At 41.7% G+C, this 10,801-nt stretch overlaps 1 non-coding gene across 1 annotated transcript; it reads right to left on the bottom strand.

The window, feature by feature from the left end:
- Positions 1–10,088: 10,088 nt before the first annotated feature.
- LOC114812344 lies at positions 10,089–10,226 on the bottom strand. Its single transcript, XR_003760000.1, has one exon. It is a non-coding gene; the product is annotated as a small nucleolar RNA SNORA7 (small nucleolar RNA).
- Positions 10,227–10,801: the final 575 nt, after the last annotated feature.

Below are 10,801 nucleotides of genomic sequence, written 5' to 3'. Positions count from 1 at the left end.
TTAGAGAATAGAAGGGGACCCAAAACTGAGCCCTGAGGAACTCCCTTGGATAAGGGGTGGGTGGCAGAGGAGGAGCCTGCAAAAGAAATTGAGAATGAATAGCAGTATAGGAAGAGATAGGTGGGGAGATAGGTATATCTAGGAGTGCACTATCTCTTAAGATATTAAATGTACCTCTTAAATAGCAAAGTATAATCACAATTAAGATTTAACAGTGCAAAAGGAAGTTGCTGGAAAAGCATTCAGGATATTCCTTTTGTATGATTTGTGAAGTACAGGCATTCCTTCCAAAACCTCCATGATGTGTGATTTGCCATTTATGTTGGGACAAATATTCGTGGTGTGTTATTTATATTGGGACCATCATTATTCCAACAGAGAATAAGGAGTCAGAGTGAGGATGGTTTGAAAATAGGTGCAAGAAGGTTGTGGAAACTTTAAAGTGAATTATTGCCTTTGGTTCTTTGACATTTCTCTGACACTTGTAAGAGAACATTAGAATCACATAGGAGTCAATTAGCACTGCTTGAAATCTCTAATAAAAATGGATTTTAAATAGTTATGATTGCTTCTCTTTGTAATGCTAATGAGTCACTAATGACTTTGTGTCATAGATCCTGACATTTGGGCTGAAACAGCATTTCTGTATCTCATTGGAATTACCTTTCAGCCAGTTCACTCCTTGTTCTAGTTACTCTGTTCCTTTTTTCTTTCCATAGTGTTGGATTCAAACTACATAATCAATCATATTTATTGAGTGTTTAAGGTGTGCAGGGCGCTGTAGTAAGCCCTTGGGAGAGTACAGTGGCTTAGTGGAAAGAGCACAGGCTTGGTAGTCAGAGGACATGGGTTCTGATCCTGGCTCTGCCACTTGTTTGTGCTGTGACCTTGGACAGGTCACTTAACTTCTTTCTCTGTGCCTTAGTTCCCTCATCTGTAAAATGGGGATTAAGACTGTGAGTCCCTCATGGGACAACCTGATTACCTTGTATCTACCCCAGTGCTTAGAACATTCCTTGGCACATAGTAAGCACTTTACAAATATCATGATTATTATTATTATTGTTACAATATAACAGAGATGGTAGACATGGTCCCTGCCCACACTGAGCTTTCCATCTAAGGAGGGAAACAGACACTAATACAAAGAAATTATAGTCAATTGTCTTTATTGAGTGCTTACTGTGCTCAAAACATTGTACTAAGCTCTTGGGAGAGTACAATACAACAACAGACACATTCCCTGCCCACAATGAGCTCACAGTCTAGAGAACATCACTTCTGTGGGGCTGTGGGAAGGGTGCAAATTCAAGTTCAAGGGTGACACAGAATGAAAATGAAATGAAAACAAAATGAAAACACCAGTTAACAGGAATGACTGTACTTGCTGAGAGGACAGGAGTTATATTAGGGCAATTGGTGTTTGTTTTCATGTGTTTTATGTAAACATCAAGTTGCCCCTAATTTTCATTGTTTTCCACTAGAATCAGGTACTAAACAAGAATATCTTTATAAGCGGTGGTAGGTTGGGGCTCCTATTCATAAACACCTTTTGAAGATTATAATGATTTTCATCAGCTTTCCTCAAAATAACTTTTATATGTGGCTTTGTTTTCAACAGACCCTTGGGCTCATTTTAATGGATTTTCTTTCCTGTTCACCCCTGAAGATTAGGGAGTATGTGCAGAGCACAGAGAAAAGGTTTCTCTAGAGTCAGAGGCAGTAAACAGGAAAAGAGGCGGTCAGAAAAAGCAGTTCACCATTCTATTTCCCACTTTTTTTTTTAAAGGAAAAGAATGCCTTCTGTTTGGGATTTATTTTTTTAAGGAAGCTATTTCTGGAGCTCGTAATAAGCATACATTCCTTCACTTCTATCAGGGTTTCCTGGAAATGTTTTTTTAAAAATACAACTTTATCTCTTCCTATAGCCCTTTTTATAATTGATGATATCGCTTGGCAGAAATTCTAGTCCATTCCTGCTAACAGTCCAACTGGGGGCAAGTGTCAAGTCTACCCTCCAATTTAGTTATCTGGGCTGAGTTGTGTGTTCTCAATATTGGACATATTGTCTATAGTTTACCTCCTTAACTTTTAAAGTGAACTGTAGAAAAATCCCTTGGTCTTTGAACTTCCCCAGGATTTGCTGACAACCAGTTGCATTTATTGAGCACCTACTGTGTGCAGAGTACTACACTAAGCATTTGGGAGATGACACTATGCTATAATAGAGTGGAAAGTATAATATAACAAAGTTGGTACCCATATTCCCTGCTCACAAAGACCTTACAGTCTCGAGGGATAGACAATAATATAAATTTTGGAAATGTACGTAAGTGCTGAGGGCCTGAGGGTGGGGTGAATATAAAGTGCTTAAAGGGTACAAATCTAAGTGCAAGGGCACTGGAGAAGGGAGAGGGAGTTGGGGAAATGAGAATTTAGTCAAACACTTCTTGGGGGAGATGTAATAAAGCTTAGAAGGCAGGGAGAATAATGGTGTTTTAGATACAAAAGGAAGGGAATTCCAGGCCAGAGAGTGAGGTTGTGGGTGAGTGGTTGACAGTGAAAGAGATGGGATTGAGGGACAGTGAGTAGGTCAGCGTTAGAGGAGTGAAGTGAGCTTGTTGTCTTGTAGCAGGATGTCAGTGAAGTAAAATAGGAGGGGCAAAGTGATTAAGTGGTTTAGAGAGAGTGGTAAGGAGTTTCTATTTGACGTGGAGGTGGATGGGCAGCCACTGAGGTTCTGGAGGAGTGGAGAAACATGATTGAATATTTTTTAGAATAATAATCTAGGCAGCAGAATCAAGTATGAACTGGAATGGGAAGCTTCAGGAGGCTGGGAAGTCAGCAAGGAGGCTGATGCAGTACAAGGCAGGCTATGATAAGTGCTTGGATCAGCATAGTAGTAATTTGGAGATGAAAGGGTGAATTTTAGTAATGCGAAGGTAGAATGGACAGGATTTGGTGGCATTTGAATAAGAAAGAGAAATTCAATTCAATCATATTTATTGAGCACTTACTATGTGCAGAACACTGTACTAAGTACTGGGGAGTGTGTAATATTAACAGTAAAAAGACACATCCCCTGCCCATAATGAGCTTACAGTCTAGAAGGGGAGGCAAACATTAAGAAAAATAAATTACAGATATGTACCTAAGTGCTTGAGTAAGCTCATTGTCTCTGTGGGCTTGGGCAAGGTACTTCTCTGTGCCTCAGTTACCTCATCTGTGAAATGTGGGATTAAGAGTAGGAGCCCCAAGTGAGACAACCTGATTACCTTGTATCTACCCCAGCATTTAGAACAGTTCTTAGCACATAGTAAGCACTTAACAAATACCACAATTATTTTTTATTATTATTCATTCATTAGTATTTATTGAGCACTTACTATGTGCAGAGCACTGTACTAAGTGCTTGGAATGTACAGTTCGGCAACAGAGACAATCCCGCCCCAAAAACAGGCTCACAGTCTAGATATCTAAAGAGTTCTGTTTCAGACATGTTAAGTTTGAGGTGGTGGTGGTGGGAGTGGGGAGAGCATATCCAAGAAGAGATGTTTTGAAGGCAGGAGGAAATACACGAGTGCAGAGAAGGAGAAAGATCAAGGATGGAGATGGAGATATGTCAATCATCAGCATAGAGATGTTAGCTGAAGCCACAGAAGCAATTGAACTCTCCAAGGGAGTGGATGGAGATGGAGACTAGGAGACCCAGAACTGTTCCTGGAGGGATTTCCACAGTTAGGGGGACAAATATTTTTCTTTGCAAATTTGTATTTCCTGTTAGATATTAATCCTTGAGTTTTTCACTTTCACACATCGTCAGTTAATAAATCAAGGCTCATTGTTTACAGTTTCCCCCAGAAAGCTAACGCAAAACAAGAGGGCAATCAAGTAGGCATCCTGACAAGTTTCACACAAATAGATCAGTCCTTCCTAAACCGCTGAGGAAATGCACCTCTACCCTCCTTGCTGAAATAGCCAACGAAATCCCCACCTTTTGCTTGTTGTAAATATAAGCTGTATCTAGCTTAACTAGAGGTTCTTCAGGCCTGCTTGCCCAGGACCCATACGCTTTGATTTTCGTTCCTTTTGCCTTTTTAGTTTTTTGTTTGGTAAAATAAATTCAGCTACACTCAGGACCTGGAGCCTTGGGTTGAGATTTCCTTACTACATACCAGTCCTGTAGTCAACTTTAATATTGCCAGTAATTAATTGTGTGTGGCTTTACTTCCACAAGGTTGCTTTTAAGAAGTTGGAAGATTTATCGAACTGATTTGCAGAAAATCTGGGATAACCCTTCCTGGGATCTTTAAGTTTGAAACAAAGGAATGTATCTCCTATCCAGTAGAGATGAGGCAATTACCTACAGATTAAAATAAAGTAAGAACACTTTATTCTAATTCCATCACTAAACCCTGTCAGTTCGACTTTCACAACATTGCTAAAATCTGCCCTTTCCTCTCCATCCAAACTTCTACCACATTAATCCAATCACTTATCCTATCCAGGCTTGATTACTGTATCAGCCTCCTTGCTGACCTCCCTGTATCCTGTCTCTCCCCACTCCAGTCCATATTTCACTCTGCTGCCCTGATCATTTTTCTCTACATTCAGCCATGTTTTCCCAGTCCTCAAAAAGCTTGCCAATCTATCTACGCATCAAACAGAAAACATCAAACATTGGCTTTAAAGCACTCAATCACATTGCCCCCTCCTACCTTACTACCTTACTTCGCTACTCCTACTACAAGCCAACCTGTCCACTTTGATCCAGTAATGTAACCTTCTCACTGTACTTCGATCTCAGCCATCTTGCTGCAGATCACTCGCCCAAGTCCTGCCACTGGCCAGAAACACCCTCCCTCCTCATATCCAATAGACAATTACTCTCCCCTTCTTCAAATCCTTACTGAAGACACATCTATTCCAAGAGGCCTTCACTGACTAAGCCCTCCTTTCCTCTTCTCCCACTCCTTTCTGCGTTTGCTCTGACTTGCTCCCTTTTTTCATCCCTCCTCCCAGCCCCACAGCACTTAAAAACATATCTAATTTTATTTCCGTATTTCCCTTTATTTCCCCTTATTTCTTTATTTCCCTTTGCTCTTCCTTCCACCCTCTTACCACCCCACACACTTATGTATATATGTATATATCTTCAATTCTATTTATTTATATTGATGTTCCTCCCTGCCCCCGCACCCAAGAATGTGAGCCTGTTTTGGGGAGGAATTGTCTCTCTCTGTTGCTGTATTGTACTTTCCAATTGCTTAGTGCAGTGAGCTGCACACGGTAAGTAATCAATAAATATGATCGAATGAATGAATTTCTATCTCCCGCTCCAGACTGTAAGCTCACTGTGGGCAGGGACTGTGTCTGTTATATTGTTATATTTTATTATTATTATTATTATTGTTATTATGGCATTTGTTAAGCACTTAACTATGTGCCAGACATTGTACTAAGCGCTGGGGTGGATACAAGCAGATCGGGTTGGACACAGTCCCTGTCCCACATGGGGCTCACAGTTTCAATCCCCATTTTACAGATGAGGTAACTGAGGCCCAGAGAAGTTAAGTGACTTGCCCAAAGTAACACAGCTGACAAGTGGTGGAGTCGGGATTAGAACCCATAACCTCTGACTCCCAAGCCCAGGCTCTTTCCACAGAGCCACGCTGCTTCTAAATTACTCTCCTAAACTCTTACTTAAGTGCTCTGCACACAGCAAGTGCTCAGTAAATACTATTGACTGACTGAGGAACAAAGAGTAACCATTTTGAGTGTGTATAAATAAGATCTCCCCATCTCCCAGCTTCTCTGGGAACATAAGGACATAGTGTTAGTGTTCTATAAAATATACCAAGGGGTAGAATAAAAAGTAGGGAAACTGGGCAAGGCTACTTTAACAGAGCTGATAAAACTGACCTTATAATTCTAATAATAATCAATAATAATTATGGTATTTATTAAGCATTTACTATGTATCAAGCACTCTTCTAAGCACTGGGGTAGATACAAGGTAATCAGGTTGGACACAGTCCCTGTCCTACATAGGGTTTACATTCCTAATCCCCTTTTAACAGCTGAGGTACTTGAGGCGAAGAGAAGTTGACTCACTCAATGTCACACAACAGACAAGTGGTAATCCATATTAGAACACAGGTCCTCTGCCTCCTAGCCCATGCTCTTTCCATTAGGCCATACTGCTTCATCTAATATGCTTCTAAAACACAGTAACCTAAACTACTCCATTTCTTTATTCAAATATAATTAACACTACCTAGCAATTAGGGAGGAGAAAGAGTTAATTCATTTTTGAATCTTAGGGTGGAAAGGGCTTGTTATTTATGGAACAATATTTTGAGTTGAGATTGGATGTTTAAGAAATACCACACATCAAAGTGATTTATTAATTGCCAAGTTCCCGGTGTGCTTGGGTAATTGGAACCACCTCTCTTGATAACTGCTGCCTGCTGTTTGAATAATGTTACATAGGTTCATCTTTATATCTCCCCAGTAAGGGGTAGAAATCAACAAATGAGAATCCAGGTGCCTAGGACTGGTCTCCCTTAATTCACTTTTGATCCTATAATTAATTCTCCTTCCCCTCTAGACTGCAAGTTCCTTGAGGGCAGGGAACAGGTCTTTCCAATCTATAGTATTGTACTCTTTCAAGTGCTTCATACGGAGCTCTGCACACAGTAAGCACTCAATAAATACCATTGTTGGAATGATTAATTAGAACCAACTGAATAGATTGCCCACTGGCCACCTTGTGAATGGTCACGGCTATATAGTTCACCGCTGTCCAAATTGAGTAGGGATTTTCTTACATTAAATAATTCAAACTTTCTAGATAAGGTGCAAACAGTGTCATTTCTGGGTCAGACAAATGACCCTCCTACCCATATTGTGACTCTAACAGTGGCATGAGCATCCCTAAAGGAAGCTTGTCATGGATGCCCTCCTTGAAGAAAAATGAAAGGTGAAAGATACCCATACCTCTAATCCTGGCTCCATCCCTTATCAGTAAAGCAATGGTATTTATTGAGTGCTTACTGTGTGCAGAGCTCCATATGAAGCACTTGAAAGAGTACAGTACTATAGAGTAGGAAGACCTGTTCCTTGCCCTCAAGGAACTTGCAGTCTAGAGGGGAAGAATTAATTATAGGATCAAAAGTGAATTAAGGGAGACCAGTCCTAGGCACCTGGATTCTCATTTGTTGATTTCTACCCCTTACTGGGGAGATATAAAGATGAACCTATGTAACATTATTCAAACAGCAGGCAGCAGTTATCAAGAGAGGTGGTTCCAATTACCCCAGATAACCAGCCCCTGTCCTTTAAGGCGCTCACATTCTATTGTACTGGAAACTGAGGCACAGAGAAAGTGAATGATATGCCCAAGGTCATAACAGTTGGTAAGAAGCAGGACAAGGATTAGGAAACAGGCCACACATTTCGCTCATTTAATAATAATTTGGTATTTTGTTAAGTGCTTACCATGTGCGAAGTACTGTTCTGAGCACTGGGTAGATACAAGGTAAGTAGGTTGTCCCATATAAGGCTCACAGTCTTAATCCCCATTTTACAGATGAGGTAACTGAGGCACAGAGAAGTTAAGTGACTTGCCCACAGTCACACAGCTGATAAGTGGCAGAGCCGGGATTAGATTAGAACCCATGACCTCTGACTCCCAAACCCATGCTCTTTCCACTGAGCCACGCTGCTTCTCAGCTAACCTACTCACTGTACCTCCATCTAGTCTATCTTGCCATTGACCTCTCACCCACCTCCTGCCTTTGACCTGGAACACCCTCCCTATGCATTTCTGACAGATGGTCACTCTCTCCACTTTCAAAGCATTAATGAAGGAACATCAACTCCAAGAAGCTTTACCTCACTAAGCTCTCCTTTCTTCTTCTCCCACTCTCTTCTGCATTCTCTTGACTTGGTCCCTATATTCATTCTCTATCCCAGTCCCACAGCATTTATATTAATACAAATTATGGCATTTGTTAAGCACTTACCATGTAACAAGTACTGTTCTAAGTGCTGGGGTAGGAACAAGTTAATCAGGTTATGCCACGTAGGGCTCACAGGCTTAATCCTCATTTTACATAAGAGGTAACTGAGGCATAGAGAAATTAAGTGGCTTGCCCAAGGTCACACAGCAGACAAGTGGTGGAGTCAGGATTAGAACCTTCATCGTCTGACTCCCAAGCCCGTACTCTTGCCACTAAGCCACGCTGCATGGCACAGTGGAAGATCTGTGGGACTGAAAGCCAGAGGTCAGGGGTTCAAGTCTTGGCTCTGACAACCATTAGCTGTATGGCTTTGAGCAAGTCATTTAACCTTCCCATGCCTCAGTTTTCCCAGCTGTAAATTGGGGGTAATAATACCTGAACCCTACCTCACAGGCGTGTTGTGAGGAGTAAATAACTAAATAATTAATGTAAGGCGCTTTGGTAATAAAAGCACGGCCTAGAAACACAGCAGTTATGTACATATCTGTAATTTTATGGATTTATATTAATGTCTGTCTCCCCTTCTAACTGTAAGTTTGTTGAGGGCAGGGTCTGTGTCTGTTACATTTTTATATTGTACTCTCCCAAGTGCTTAGTACAATGTTGTGCATATAGTAAGCACTTAATAAATATGATTGACTGACTGACTCTGACTCCCAGGCCCATGCCCTTTCCACCAGGCCATGCTGTTTCTCAAGAGAAGGAGCATGGCCTAATGAATGGAGCACAGGCCAGGGAGTCCAAAGGACCTGAGTTCTAATCCCACCTCCACCACATATCTTCTGTGTGAGCTTGTTCAAGTCACTTCACTTCTCTATGCCACAGTTACTTTGTCTGTAAAATGGAGATTAAGACTGTGAGCCCCATGAGGGACAGAGACTGGGCCAGCCTGATTAGCTTCTATCTACTCCAGTGCTTAATGCAATGCCCAGGACATAGTAAATGCTTACCAAATACCATAAAAATAAAGTGTAGCAGCCAGGTGGTTAAGGAGGATTAGGAAAGAGTACAAGAACATCAAAGTACAAAAGAAATAATTTTGTTTGAGAAGAGAGTCTATTACAACTAGGATTTACTCAAAGAAGAACACTGATTTCTGGAATCCAAAAGGTTATGCTGCTTTAATCCTCCAGCTCCACTGAAGGTGTTTTCTGAATCTTCTTAATTGAGGTATTGGTTATAAACTCAATCATGACTTTGTTTCTGTAGGAATGTATTAACTCAGTGTTCTTATATCTCTTTCAAGAGATGGAGGGAAAAATACCTAGTAGATGCTTAGTAAATGACACCAGTTATTAGCAGTAGAGTGAACATCCAGGTTAAGATATGAGTAAATCAAAAACGTTATCTTACCCTTTCGACAACAGCTGTTCTATGCTCGCACTCTCCCCCAGGTCCAACCTGTAAGAATAGTGTTGTTGAAGAATCTTACCCAAACGCTTCTATCCCTTTCTCATTCCCCAGCTTCCCAGCCAACTGAATGCTCCATTAGCCTGGCCTGGACCAGGGGTCCTACACAGGCCAGTGGACCAACTCAGATTAGATTCCTCCCCCAAATGATGATAGGGTTCTGATACTCTTGATATCCTTTGGGTTCTGCCCCTCCCTTGGACTGCATCCTAGGCCCACCTGGACCCAGGCCAGAGGGGATGCCAGGTTTTGGCTTGGGTTGGGAGTCCATAGCTAAGCTCAGTGGCCCAGCTTGGATTTAGAAGTTGCAGATTTGTTTTTTTGATTTTTTTTTCATGGGAGGCCTGGGGGATGAAAGCACTGAGTTTAAAATCATCTGAATGACTTCGGTCCAGATGATCCTTGATGAGAGCCAAATCGCAAGACTCAAAATGCCTTGTCTTTTCTTATGCTGTAGAGTTGTTTCTGATCCATAGAGACTCCATGGGCACATCTCTCCCAGAACACCCCACTCTTTATCTGCATCTGTTCTGATAGTGTACCCATAGATTAAAAATATGGAAGTTGTTTACATTTGCCTTGTTCCACACAGTAAATGAGTTTCTGCCCTCAACTCTCTCCCATGCCAGTGCTGCCCAGCACAGGTGAGTTTTGATTTGTAGCAGATTGCCTTCCACTCACTAAGCACTGCCCAAGTTAGGAATGGAATGGGTATGCCTCTGTTTGACTCTCCCTCCTGCAGCTGAGACTGGCAGAGTTCTGGAAACTCTCCAGACACGATCCTGAGAGGGGCTCAAAATGCCTACTCTCCCTTTATCCACCACTTCCCTACAATTTGTGTTTGATGGTATTTCAGGGCTTACTATGTGCCTGGCACTGTATTAAGTGCTGGGGTAGACACAAGCTAGTCAGGTTGGAAACAGCCCCTATCCCACATGGGGTTCTCTCTCTTAATCCCCATTTTAAAGATGAGGTATCTGAGGCACAAATAAGTGATGTGATTTGCCCAAGGTCACACAGAAGACGAGTGGTGGAGCTGGGATTAGAACCCAGGTCCTTCTCTCAGGCCCGTGCTCTGTCTACTAAGCCACGCTGCTTCTTGGCACTTCTTTAGTACCAGTCTTCAGACTCTTCTAGTGCCAGTGCCCTTTTTTTTTCACCCTTACTTCCTGCTATATCAAAAAATACAGCTAGAGGTGTAATTTCCAACTCCATGCTATTTCAGTCATTTAGCCATAGGGAAATGTTTGAATGGTAATATAGTCAGAACCCCTAGAGCCAATGGTTTCCTCCAGTGCTCTCCTTTAGAGACCTACTGATACACAGTGTGTCATTATTAAGGATCAAGGAAGGGGCCGCTTGGAGTT

The sequence above is a fragment of the Ornithorhynchus anatinus genome, chromosome 5 (assembly GCF_004115215.2).
Source record: "Ornithorhynchus anatinus isolate Pmale09 chromosome 5, mOrnAna1.pri.v4, whole genome shotgun sequence".
Classification (NCBI taxonomy): domain Eukaryota; kingdom Metazoa; phylum Chordata; class Mammalia; order Monotremata; family Ornithorhynchidae; genus Ornithorhynchus; species Ornithorhynchus anatinus.
Note: the sequence above shows the minus strand (reverse complement) of the source record. Positions and strands in the feature narration are given on the sequence as shown.